At 39.2% G+C, this 12,883-nt stretch overlaps 1 protein-coding gene across 2 annotated transcripts in view; it reads right to left on the minus strand.

The window, feature by feature from the left end:
- CHD1L (chromodomain helicase DNA binding protein 1 like) overlaps positions 1-12,883 on the minus strand; it is a 1,563,352-nt gene that overhangs the window by 998,197 nt on the left and 552,272 nt on the right. The gene's annotated exons all lie outside the window — the stretch shown is intronic.

Genomic DNA, 12,883 nt, shown 5'->3' on the forward strand with positions numbered 1-12,883 from the left:
ACATCTTTATAAAGGGGGAGGAAGGGTAACTTTTTTTTAGTTTGTTAATTGGGTAAGTCCATTAGATAGAAGTGTCCCTTTTTGAGGATGACTTGCTTAAAGAAATACAGGTCTATATTCGATCACCGAGCGCTTAAAAAAGTGAACGGTGATTAATCGACCCTATGTAAGTGAAAGCTTACAATTTTGAACTGTCAGAACAGCGATTTTTTTCCTAGGGAAAAAAATTGCTGTTCCAACAACCAAAAACAAAAAAAAAAATACTTTAAACATTACATTAAGTGGGGGACTTCACCCCCCCCCCACACCCCGATGTTACCCCCATACTTAAATATACCAACTCCTAGACCGCACTACAGTGCCGAAAACGGCAAAGTAACGAAGTGGCCAAGCGAGTTCTTTCCTTGGGAAAGAATTTGCTTAGAAGCCACTTCAATATTTTGCTGTTTCAGGCTTTTGAGTTCGACCAAGACCCATTCGAAGGAATGCGTCTTCGGACTTCTAATAGGGAAACAAGAAATACAACAGGCAAATAAAGGCTGAGAGAATCAAACCTTAGACTACAGGAAGCAGCTTGTCAACAGACCATAACCTTAATCCTCTGACCTAACTACAAGAACTCTGAAGTAACAACTAGACAAATCATCTTCTATGAAAGATTTAAAGGTTTCCAATAAACTGTGTTTACACCCAAACTGGCCACATTAAAATACATCCTCTGGGTTAAAAGAGTAAATCAGAGGGCCAGCCAAAGTATCTAAAGCAGTCTTGAATATCTCTTGAGTAGGGCTACTATTTTATTACACTATCTTAACTTCAGGTGGCATATTGGTGCAGTGGATAGTGTTGTTGCCTCAGAGCAACAGATTCTTGGGTTTGATTCTCAGCTGGAGTGTCTACGGTGTGGAGTATGCATGTCCTCCCTGCATTCGCGTAGGTTTCCTCTGGGTGCTCCGATTTCTTCCCACATTCCAAAGACGTGCAGAAGGTGGATTGGACACATTAAATTGGCCATAGATGCGAGTACGTGGTGTGGAAGAACTACTGCGGCAGGGCAAGCCACCTGGCGGTGTAAATTTTGGCTCTAGATGATTGTTACTGTTGAAGTGACACCCCAACCCCATGTGCAAATTGGGAAAAAGGGGTTGTGGATGTATGGATGAATTATCTTGACTGAATATACCAGTTTAAAAAGGGCCAAAGTCATCTTTTGCAACAAAAAAACTTCAAATCTCAAGCAGAAGAGATACTTCATCTTGGAGGCCATACTTGAAAGACTCCTTTAAGTAAAACCTCATGAGAAGGATGAGCTGCTGTCTGAGAGATGGCAGGTATACCATCACAGTGAACAAAAGCATGACTTGTGCTAATTATAACTTAAGTAGACTAAAACTCTAGAAATGAGACAATGTAGAGGGGATCTAGATTTGTAGAATTTTTTTACCCAATTTTATCTATCCTTTACTGACTGAGGTAGTCTCACTACACTAGTGGCCTCTTTTCAGGGGACTACACAAGATGGTATTTATACTTTAGTGAAAATTTGGCCAGGGCATCAGGGAACTTCCCCTATTCTTTTCAATGGGTGATGTGGGATCTTTTATATCCACATGAGCTACCACCAACTCAAGCAGATGGGACCTTGGTTTAGTGTCTCATGTAAAGGATGCCACAAGTCAGGTGTGCAGCACTCCCCTAATCCTGCACTGCATAGGTTAGGTTCATAGGTATGTACTAGGCCAATGGCCCTGAAGCCTTTACAAGCTTATCCCACAGAAGTGCCCTGGCATCATGCCACCATTAGTTCTTGGTGCCTTGATCAAGTAGAGCCAATGGAGTGATCCCCGGGGTGAACTTTCTATTTCCCATCCACTCATCAAGATTTCTCTTGAAAAGGGTCAGTGAGGTGCTCTGCTTGATATGTATGGGAAGTCTATTCCAGAGCAGGGCAGTCTCTGGGTTTTGAACCTGTTCCTCCAGCATGTTCTGTTGATTGTGGTAATGAGCCTGAGATTCCCTGGAGTGTGTGGTGCAGACGACTTGGGATTTCTTTAGGTGTAACATTTCTAACAGGGCTAGGTCAAACATGGCTTTGTAAGTCAAGCAAAGATCGCCTCTTAATAGACGATATGAGACAGAGAATAGCTGGAGTTTGAGTCTGTCCATGTAGGGCATGTTTTTAAGGTTATACTTGATGATTGGTCTAATGAGGGAATCTTCCTGGATACAAAACCCTTGGTAACGAGATGTGCCACATAGAAGGACTTTCTGACCACAGTGGCAATGTGGTGGTCGAAGGAGAGGTTGCTGTCAACCTGTGTCCCCAGATCTCTTATAACGCCTTTAGTGTTCAGTGGGCTACCATCAATGTGGTAATTAGTGGGAACTGAGTTTTTCCCAAAGGGAATGATGACACATTTTTTGGCAATAAGCTTAAGGCCATGGTTTCGACACCAGTTGTTGGTCTCAGTGAGGCCTTTCTGTAGGATGACTACATCACTTGGGGAGTTAATAATGGCTTCCAGCTTGCAATCGTCGGCAAACTTGGTTAGCCAGAATCCCTCTGTGTTGGCCTGGACTGGACTTCTGAGAAGTAGAAGCCAAACAGGAGAGGATCCAGGACCGATCCCTGTGGGACTCCACTCGTGACTGGTCGGCAGTCTGACTTGGAGTTTGCTACTTTTACACTGTGGGTTCTATCTGTGAGCCAATTTACAACCCAACCCAACTAGTGATATAGGGGTTGATTCCTAGTTTGGTGAGTCTATCAATAATTCCTGAGTGATGAATGGTATCAAAGGCCTTGATCAGATCGAGGTAGGCTGTATGAACTTGCCTTGCCCTCATCCACAGCTCTGGTGACTGACTCAAAGAAGTCAACCAGGTTGAGCAGGCATGATCTACCCTTCACACAACCAAACTGCGTGGGATCCAGAGTTTGAAGATTCCCTATATCCTTGTTAATTAGGTCAATAATGATGCGCTCCATAGCCTTACACATTAGACTCATCAGGCTAATGGGGTGATAATTCCCAGGGTCTGTAGTCACTCCCTCTTTATGGACAGGGATGACTGTAACAGTGCGCCATTCTGTAGGGACAAAGCCTGAGGTGAGGCTGTGTTTGAACAGGGCACACAAGTGTGGTGCCAGTTCACTTTGTAGTTCATGTAGAACACGGCCAGAAATATTGTCAGGTCCCATGGAAGCTGTATTCTTCGCCTTGGACAATGCAGCTTTAACCTATACTGCAGTAATGCTGGGTGCCTGGCATTCTCCCGGTATTGTGATTGGTCCTTTGGAGGGGGGTGTAAAGTTGGCACTGAATCTGTCAGCCAGTATGTTGGCAATATCTGTATCAGGAATACATCTATCTGGTGTGAGAGTAGAACCCACAACCTTCTGCACCAAAGGTGGGTGTGCTAACTGTTGCACCACTAATGCTAAATGAAAAGGAATTACTGTTAATAATCAAAACTCTATCATGCATGCTGACAAGTTGAGTTTTGAGACTGATATGTAAAACTTTGCCCTTTTGTGAAGTTATCTGTGTAAGGGAATCAGTATCATTAGGAGTGAAAACCAAGTTAGACTTGGTCAAGATGGAACATCAAAATCAGGTTGCCCATATTCTATTTTGCTTGGAAGAGAATTTTATTGATTAAGGAAAAATAAAGAAGGGCATACCTTATGGTCTGATCTCACTGACAGGAGAAGGCATCTATCTTCAAAACTGACTAATAAGGCATTAAGGCACAGAAGGTTCTCAGTAAAGTAGTACGGTGAGTAAACAAACAAATCCACCCCTGGACACCTCTGTGCAACCTGCTGAAGAATTCTTGGATCTGACTTACATGTATGAATCAGTCATTTTTTGATGACTGAATATCTGCTGCCAGCTGACTATGAACCCTGGAACACAATATATTACCAATAAAAGACTGTGTTCTACAAACTATTCAGCCCATTTCTAGATAAGATTGTGTTCTAGAAACTATTTAGTCCATTTCTACATGCGACTCATCTCTTTTCGAAGCTGAAAAGTCCTGACTTAGTGCTCATTTATGTCATATCAATGTAGTTTTGTTTGTGATTATTTGTAGGTGGCGTGGCTGAAAGTTGTCTTGAAAATTCTCAGGGTGTTGCATACTGTTTAGATCAACTTCCATTTGATGTGAAGTAACTTCTGCTGACACCAGCTTCTGAGTGAGTTACCAATAGGTCAAACTTGTACTCAAGGTTTGCTGATACTGCTGGCATAGATGGGTTTATATTTAAGTAAATGCAATGAAAAATATTTAGATTTTATTTATACTTCAGGCACTGGAGGATTACAGTATTATGAAGTTTTGTACATATCCTGTTATATAAGCACATAACTCCATACTAATATTCTACTGAGCAAAAGTCTTGTTTCTTTCACCATGAAATGGGACTGTGACTTAAAAAGGGCCCTGAGGTACAGTTCCTTTACCCCAAAATAAATTTAAATAAAATACATAAAAGTAGGAAATGAATTACTTTCCTGTAGCAAAAAAGTACTAAGAAAACTGAAAGTTCAGACTTCCAAGATGGCAGCACACTGACTAACAGCTTAACTCTAGCTCTCCCAGTGTGAAAACAAAAACTCAACAGAGAAGGCCAGAAGGCTTTTGGGTTATGGGTAAATTTCAGTAACTGGCAAGTAAATGTACTGCCTGGATGCCAGGCAAAAAGAAATACAGAACACCTGGAAAAAAATCAGCTACAAAAAGTGAAGAAGAAACACTAACGGGAAAGTTCTGCAGCTGTTCAACAAAAAACAATGCAACTTCCAGACATGACTTCCAGTAACCTACAGGGAGATACAAGACAACTGCACATGGACCTGGTTAAAGTAAACAAAACAGTGATGGAGTACATCAACACAAACAACAAAAGGCTGGAAAAAATGGAAGAAGCGTTAAACAGATATTCAGATGAGGTGATAAAGCTGCAAAAATCAGAGGCTGAAATGAAGGAAAGGCTGGATGAATATGAGACTGCCCAGTAAGAGATGTTTCAAAACATTAGAGGACACAGCACATAGGGAAAACCTGAGATTTTCAGCTGTACCAGAGAAGTTGGAAGGAACAGACTGCATTAATTTTATGAAGGCACAAATAAGCACCTGGACTGGTATTCCACAGCAATTGTTGTTACATGAAAATGAATATCATGTGTATGGTCCAAACCTGGCTATAAGAAAGCAACCTAGACCTTTAATACTAAAGATGCAATCCTGTGGGTGTTGCATTATGGAAAGATGCAATCCTACCAGCAGAAGGAGTTGATTCTGACAAAAGTATGGCAGAAGGAAGTGGGAGACAGCAGAGTGTTTGTGGAGAATGATTACTCATTTTACACCAGGCAGAAAGGGAATAAATTAATTCCACTATTCAGTGAATGTCGAGACATATGAGAGTTTCAAACTGCTGTAAACTGCTGTCTTCAAGGTATTCCTTCCTCGTGGGACAAAATCATTTTTTATTTATTTTATTTAATGACATTTGTTTGTCCAGCTGGGCCGAAGACCTGAGGAGAAAACCTCCAGTTACAGACAGTTTACAATACATAGAAATTCAGTTTACAATCTGTAAAAATTCAGTTTATAATACATAAACGTTAAGTTTACAAATACATAGAAACATTGTAGCATAAGAAATAATGAGCACGGTAAAACACATCAGAAATATATACAATCGTTTTTTTTGTACATGTTCAGTGAAATACTACTGTCAGAACAATTTATAAAAGTTTAAGAAGTACAACTGTGAGATGTGAGAGATGAAACTGCATATATAAGGTGGAAAGGAGGCAGCAGGTAGTTTAAGATGCAAAGGCAAGAGGGGGAGGGGGGAAACTGGAAAAGATACAGGTAAAAGACAGTAGTGGAGTTAGGCAGGATCATGACATGTACAAGTTTTATTAAGTAGGTGAAATCTGAGTTCTTTTTTAAAGTGCATAGGATGGGTAATAGAGCATATGTGTGTTGGAAGTTTATTCCATGCTTGGGATACGGAGGATTTGTACAGTAGTTTACTGATAGTTTTCTTAGGTTGGTAAATGTCTAGGAGTTGCTGGCTTGAGGTGAGGTGTGAGGTGAGATTTTTTTTGATGAAGTACATGCTAAGGAGGAAATACAAAAGTTTATTCAACAAAAAGTGAGTTGGGAAACAGAAGGATATTCTGCTTCTTGCTCTTCTGGTAATAAAGACCACAGAGAGATTTGTACCTGTGAAACCTTTTCCACTGTTTCAATGGAAGTTTTTATAATGAAGGAATGGGGCACGACAGCTGACAAGAAGCAGAGAGTTGGAAATGAAACAGAGACAGAATTTGGGAGATGGAGATGAAGAGTAATTAAACCAGTAACAATGTGGGATTACAGTGCAATAATTATATTTATGAAATATGACAGAACAAGAAAAATCTGGAAATGTTGGACTTGTGGGGGACTTATGCCCTACTTTATGTCATTAATGTTTGCTAAAATGCTTTGGGGAGGGGAAGAGGGGGGAGAAGAAGAGGGGGGGGAGAAAGTTAACTGCAAGTAAAAAAAACATTTTTTTTCTTAACAGTACTATGTTTGTGGTGCATTGTTTTCTTTGCATGCTCTAAAGTAAAAATTTATCAGTTATTTTTAAGTGTAATAGGGATTGTAAATAGGTGCTACTCTTCTTTTTCCCCCTTTCTTTCTCCCTTTTCTCTTTCTTCTTGTTCAGTTTTAAAAATGTAGGCATTGCAATGTAAAATAAAAGCCTGGTTAAAAGAGCATGACAAAAGGAAAAATAGTATGCTTTTCCTCATTCTTGCATCTTAGATTGATTTAGTAACACGTTTTACAAGAAAGCAAGTAAATGAAAAAGAATATTGAATATTATGAGGCTTTGTTTCTAGCAAATGAATGTATGCTTAGTAGCAATTCTGCAGCTGGCTCTCATATCTCCATGGAAAAAAATCTGATGCAGAGAAACTGACTGTCTGGTTCTCAAGTCTCCATGGAGACAATCTGATAAAGAGAAATTGACTGCTTAGTTCTCATGTCTCCATGAAGACAATCTGATAAAGAGAAATTGGTTACAGTCTGGTGGACAGTGACTGTGGAAAAAAGGAAAAGAGAAACAGGCTAGCAGATAATGTTCTCTGAAAGCATTAAAAGAGTTTTCCCAGCTGGGGAGCTATAAAGATAAGACAAATGTGTTTTAGCATGGATAGCATTTCTTTAAGGTCAACTCAAGTCTGTGAGTGTAGCTGTCAGTTTGGGACATTTGTTCCAGTTAGGAGGGTAAAACTTAAATATTTGAAGATGTACATAGTTTTGTATATTAGTATTAAATTAATAGGTTTTAAGGGGGTATTAGGGGTTGCTTGTTTTTTTGTTTGAGAGCTTTCAATAAAACAAAACATTTTGTAAAATGTGTAATAGGCTCAAATGGATATGACAAGAAACAACTATATAAAAGTTCAACCTGCCAAACAGTGTATGCATGTAACACAAAAGCTGGAACTAGGCATTTAACAATAAAGGTGTCATACATAAAAGGTGGGGATAATAACTTGTTAATACAATGATGCTTTCTGTAATGTCTTTAAATGTCAATGGTCTCACAGATAAAAAAAGAAACAATAGTGAACTATATTAAAACTGCATTGTGTAAATAGCTATATGTTACAGAAGACACTTGGAAAAACTGAACATGTGAATTTGATAGCTAAAGAAAGGTTTTCAGAATGGCTATTCAGTGGAATATCTGGGACAAAGGAAAAGAAGTGGAGTACTTATACTAATTGTAAGAGGAGCTCAAATAGTGATAAAAGAGGATAAAAAGTTAACAATGGCAGATTTGTAGAGTTAAGGGGCGACTGGTAAGGGAGGAGGAGGATTAAACTAGCATGTATTTATATTCCACCTAGAACTGCTATAATGGAGCTTAATAAAAATAAACAGTTTTCAGAAAGGAATATTACTTATTAGTGAGGACTGCAATTTGGTTTGCAGCAGTCAAGATGTGTCGGGGGGGGGGGGGCAAGAAGGGAAAGTATAAGAAAAGAAGGGTAGATTTTTAAAGAAATTTATGAAAATATTTGGCAAGGAAGATATGAATTGAGTAATAGGAGTTTGGAATTAATTTACATATTATTCCCCAGGATATAAAAACTCGGCCAGGCTAGACAGAATTTACTTTTCACAGGAACATATGCATTTAATTGAAGGTCTTGATACATACCCAGTAACTATTTCAGATCATGAGCCAATAATAACTAAAATAAAAACACAGGGTAAGGAAATAAAATGAGACACTAGTGCTTTCCAACCTATCCGTTGAAAAAAGGGGAATTTAAGTAATGGAAAGTTATTCAGCAGCTATTCGAGAGGATAAAAATTACTTCTGAAAATATAGCTAGGGAGTGGGATAAAATTAAGATGGAGTTTAAATAGGGTGGAAATAAAATAAAGGGAGCTATAGTTATGAAGCAATAAGAATTATTTAGAGAGACTGACAAATGTTAAAGTACTGCAGAATAGAGAGAACGTCACAGAACAAGAAAATAATCAATTACAGAATACTAAGCAGAAAATAAGGGATTACCTCAATAATATGCACGAGTTTAGAAAGATTGCTATTAAGCAACTGTTTTTTGACAATAACACTGGAGCACAAACATTTTTAGCACAATGACGCAGGCAGCAAAGTAGAAAGGTCTGTTGTCAAGCTTAGGGAGCCTATAACAAAGAAGGTAACAAGGGGTATTAGAAATATTTTGGAAATTCTATGAAAGTCTGTATAAAGCAGAGAAATATAGAAATCAAGAAAGGATATAAACTGAAACGTTTATGGAAGAATTAAATATACCAAGGTTAGAGGCAGACGAGGCTCAATTACTAATGGCTGGGATAGGAGGAGACAAGATAAAAATTGTGATGTATAAACAATCTACAGGAAAGTCTCCTGGAACAGATGGTATTCCTGTGGATGTTTGGAAGTTAGGAGGGAAAAAACTGATAAAGATCTGGAAGGCTTTGTTTAAAAGTGCTTTAAGAGGACAAGTACTAACATCTTGGAAGAAAGTGGTGGTAGCTGCAATACCTAAGGAGGGTAAAGATCTATCAGATCCTGCTTCATACGGGCCCATTTCAATACTAAACCATGATTATGAAGCTTTCATATCTATAATGGCTGTAAAAACGGCATAAGTAATGCCAAAATTGGTAGATATGGATCAATGTGGTTTTGTGGAGGGGAGGCAAATATTAGACAACATTAACAGAACATTGATGATCCAGAGGAAAGCAGAATGTAAGAAAATACCATCGTTGTTGGTGGGTCTTGATGCAGAGAAAGCATGTAACAGAGTAAGCTGTGACTTTATGAGCAGGGCAATGGAAGCATTTGCAATTTCTGAAAAAATTATAAAGCTGATTACAAGGATATATGAGGGATCTGAGGCGAAAATTCAAGTGTGTGGCTCCTCTCTGATAATTAATGCTTGAGTAGAGGAACCAGGCAGGGGTATCCTCTTTCCCCTTTGTTATTTCCACTGTATTTAGAACCATTGGCAAATAAAATAAGGGACTCAGAAATTCAAGGTTATAATTGGTATGGTAGTCAAGAAAAGCTATTTGCAGATATTATTTTACGCTTGATAAAAACAGATTACAGTGTTGTGGAACATTTTGAGACAGTTGCAAATCTTTTTGGGATACAAAATTAATGAAGATAAAACAAAGGCAATAGCAGTAAATGATGTACCCAGATATGAATTGATCCATCAATATCCATATTTATGGGGATATGATAAAATGAAGTATTTAGGAGTATGGATTAAAAAAGATTCTGGTGTGGCAGCTAAGGATATGTGGGAAGAGACTAAACAAAACATAACACAAAACCTGAGAAAATGGAAGCCTTGTTATATGGATATGGATAGTAATGTACAAGCAGCTAAAATGTTTTTAGTCCCTTTAGTTTTATACACAGGTCAGGCATATTTTTATCAACCAAAGAAAAAGTTGTGGACAACAATTAATGAAGAACTGAAAGAATTTACCTGGGTGGGGAAGACGGCAAGAGTCAAGTGGGATAAGCTGATTCTTCCAACAGAAGAGGGCAGACTGGGATTACCTGATTTGAATGGGGTATTTCAAAGTTACATGGTTAAGGCTCCTATATATAGCACAAGCATTAAAGTATAATTCAAAGTGGAAAGGGATGATGGTGAAACAGGGGGGAAGCTCAAGAAACAAGGAGAGACTGGGATTTTGGGTGCAGGCCTTTAAGGAGAATAACAATAATCATACAGAATAATGTATCTATAAAGTAGCGAACCAAGCCAACATGTGAATGGAGAAAGGAGATTCTGCCGATAGGAAAGACTGCAATTAAGGATACAACTGCAATTAGGAATACAGACAATAAGCAAGAGGGGGCAGGAACTTATTAGAGAAAACTGGCAAAGGAACCAACGTACTGGGAGCAAATAACTACAAAGAGAGGGATAATAGAATTGGAAGATGTCAAGAATTTATTTGGATTGTAGGTTTGAGACTGCCTTCCCAGCTACACAAGATTTGGAGACCAGCTACAGTTCTACTGTGACCTCCAGTTCAATCTGACGCATCTGCTGCTTTAAACAAAAAATAAGTACCCGTTTGCTCTGTTTTTTTTTTTTTTTACTTTACTGTATTTTCACAGTATTACTGTATATTTCTGCTTTTTTAACTGTTTTTGCTGCTTTATTGTACTTTGTTCTAGCTATAGCATAGTCTAGATTCAGGTTTGCTGGACCTAGGTCTGTTTGTTTTATCTGAGCACTAAAATCCAGCTATTGTTTGCTGGAGAGAGTCCCATTGCTCCCTTGTAGTAGGACAGTGCAGTCAAGAACCCATCTGATTCAAGGTTGTTGGACCAGTCTCAGTGTTGAGGTTTCCAACTGCTTTAAAAAATGTTTCTCTTAACAGCTATACAAGCCCTGCGTTTAAACGGCATGCACCATCATGCACTAATACACAATTGCGGATACCCTTGGTGGTTATAGATGCAAAGGTTTTAACTAGTAATTTTCCCTTAGTCAGCTGCTTATGCTCTATCGGAGGTATGTCGTGGTTGTTACTTATGAAGCCTCTGTGGTATACACATGTCCCACCCATTAAAGTGACTCCATTGTGAGACACACAGATGTCCCACTCACCAGGCTGGATAAGGAAAAGGTCACAGTTAGCTGACTGGCTGGTGCTAGCATCCGCTACATCACGCACACACTCAAGTCTCTCAGCAACAAGTACTGTTATGACTCCATCATAGTCCATGTTGGTGTGAATAACATGAGATGCATCTCACTGGACTATATGAAGAGAGACATGATTGAGCTCTCTGATTATGTGTCCCAGGCAGGTATGTCTGTAGCCTTAAGTAGCACACTACCTCCACCTAGAAACATGCCAAAATACAGACAGAAAATGATTGACTTCAACAACTTGCTTAGTTTCTGGTATCATTCTAAGGGGATCCAGTACCTGTCAACCTAGGATGATATGGTCGCCAGACCTCAATGTTTTGCCAGAGATGGTCTTCACCTGTCACCCATGGGATTTCAATTACTGGCTAAGGCTCTTACCAGCCCATAGTGACTTTTAGGCAAGGTCACAAGAACAAAATTCTCAATATAAAAATATCCTCAAAAAACAACATCAGGGTTATACTGCTAAACACTAGGAGTCTGAATCTGAAACTGCACTCTCTGGAAGCAGACCTCACTCTAGAAGATGCTGACATCTGTGCAGTCATAGAGACTTGGTTTAAGGCCACAGAAAGCACCCCAGCAATACCGGGTTACAATGCCTTCCACATGTTTAGATGACTAAATGAGAGTGGAAGAACTAAAGGAGGTGGAGTATCAGTATTCATCGGATAAATACACTTCCAGATTGGTTAAACAGAATGATTTCCTTGAACTACTGCAGGTAAAACTGACCATAGGCAAGACCCATCTCCAAGTTATTTCCAGCTACAGGACCCCCCCCCCCTTCATGAACCAGGATGCCCATGGGTGACTGATTACCCATCCATAGATTGGGCAACCTATACCTGTACTAATGCACTTGCCCAAAGGTTCTTGAATTTCGATAACTCCAGTGCCCTGGACCAGTTGGTTGACACCCCCACAAGGGGCTGAAACATTCTGGATCTGGTGCTCATTAACATGGGCGACTGATGTACCAACCCAAGTATGCAGCCTTCCCTGATGAGGCCTGGTCATAATTCAGTCTCATTAGAAGTAACAATTACATCTGAGCCACCCTCAGCAAAAACGACACTAAAAAACTTCTCCAAAGTCAATTACACTTGCTTACGAGATGGCATCAATAGCTTCATAGCTCCTGCCTCTAATGATGGCAAGGACACCTATACTGGGACATACACTAATGCTTTGCATAAACGTGTATACAATTGAACTGACTCAGAAGTACCACACAGGATCAAAGTAAATCTTCAAAAAAGAACAAACCAGCCTGGTGGACATCCTCCATTAACAGATTATATAATAGGAGAAAGAAAATGCCATCTAAGAGCAGGAAGGAATGGTCTCATAATTGGAAGTACTCCCTCCTCTGCTTAAATAAGCAAATAAGACACCTTGTAAAGCAATCTAATGCAAACTATCAATTTAAATTAGATTTCCTAGCAAAGGGTAACCATAGAGCATTCTTTAGCTACATCTGTAATCTTAAAGGAAAAATCCAGATTGGCACAGAACTTGTTGTTAAAGGTATCACATATACTGCATCCGTGGAAATAGCCAATCTGCTACTAACTAGATAGGTTCTGTGAGAAATTCTCTCTCTTGTCCCCGCCACATACACCC

This window comes from Protopterus annectens, chromosome 5.part0 (genome assembly GCF_019279795.1).
Source record: "Protopterus annectens isolate FY-2018-M chromosome 5.part0, PAN1.0, whole genome shotgun sequence".
Classification (NCBI taxonomy): Eukaryota; Metazoa; Chordata; order Ceratodontiformes; family Protopteridae; genus Protopterus; species Protopterus annectens.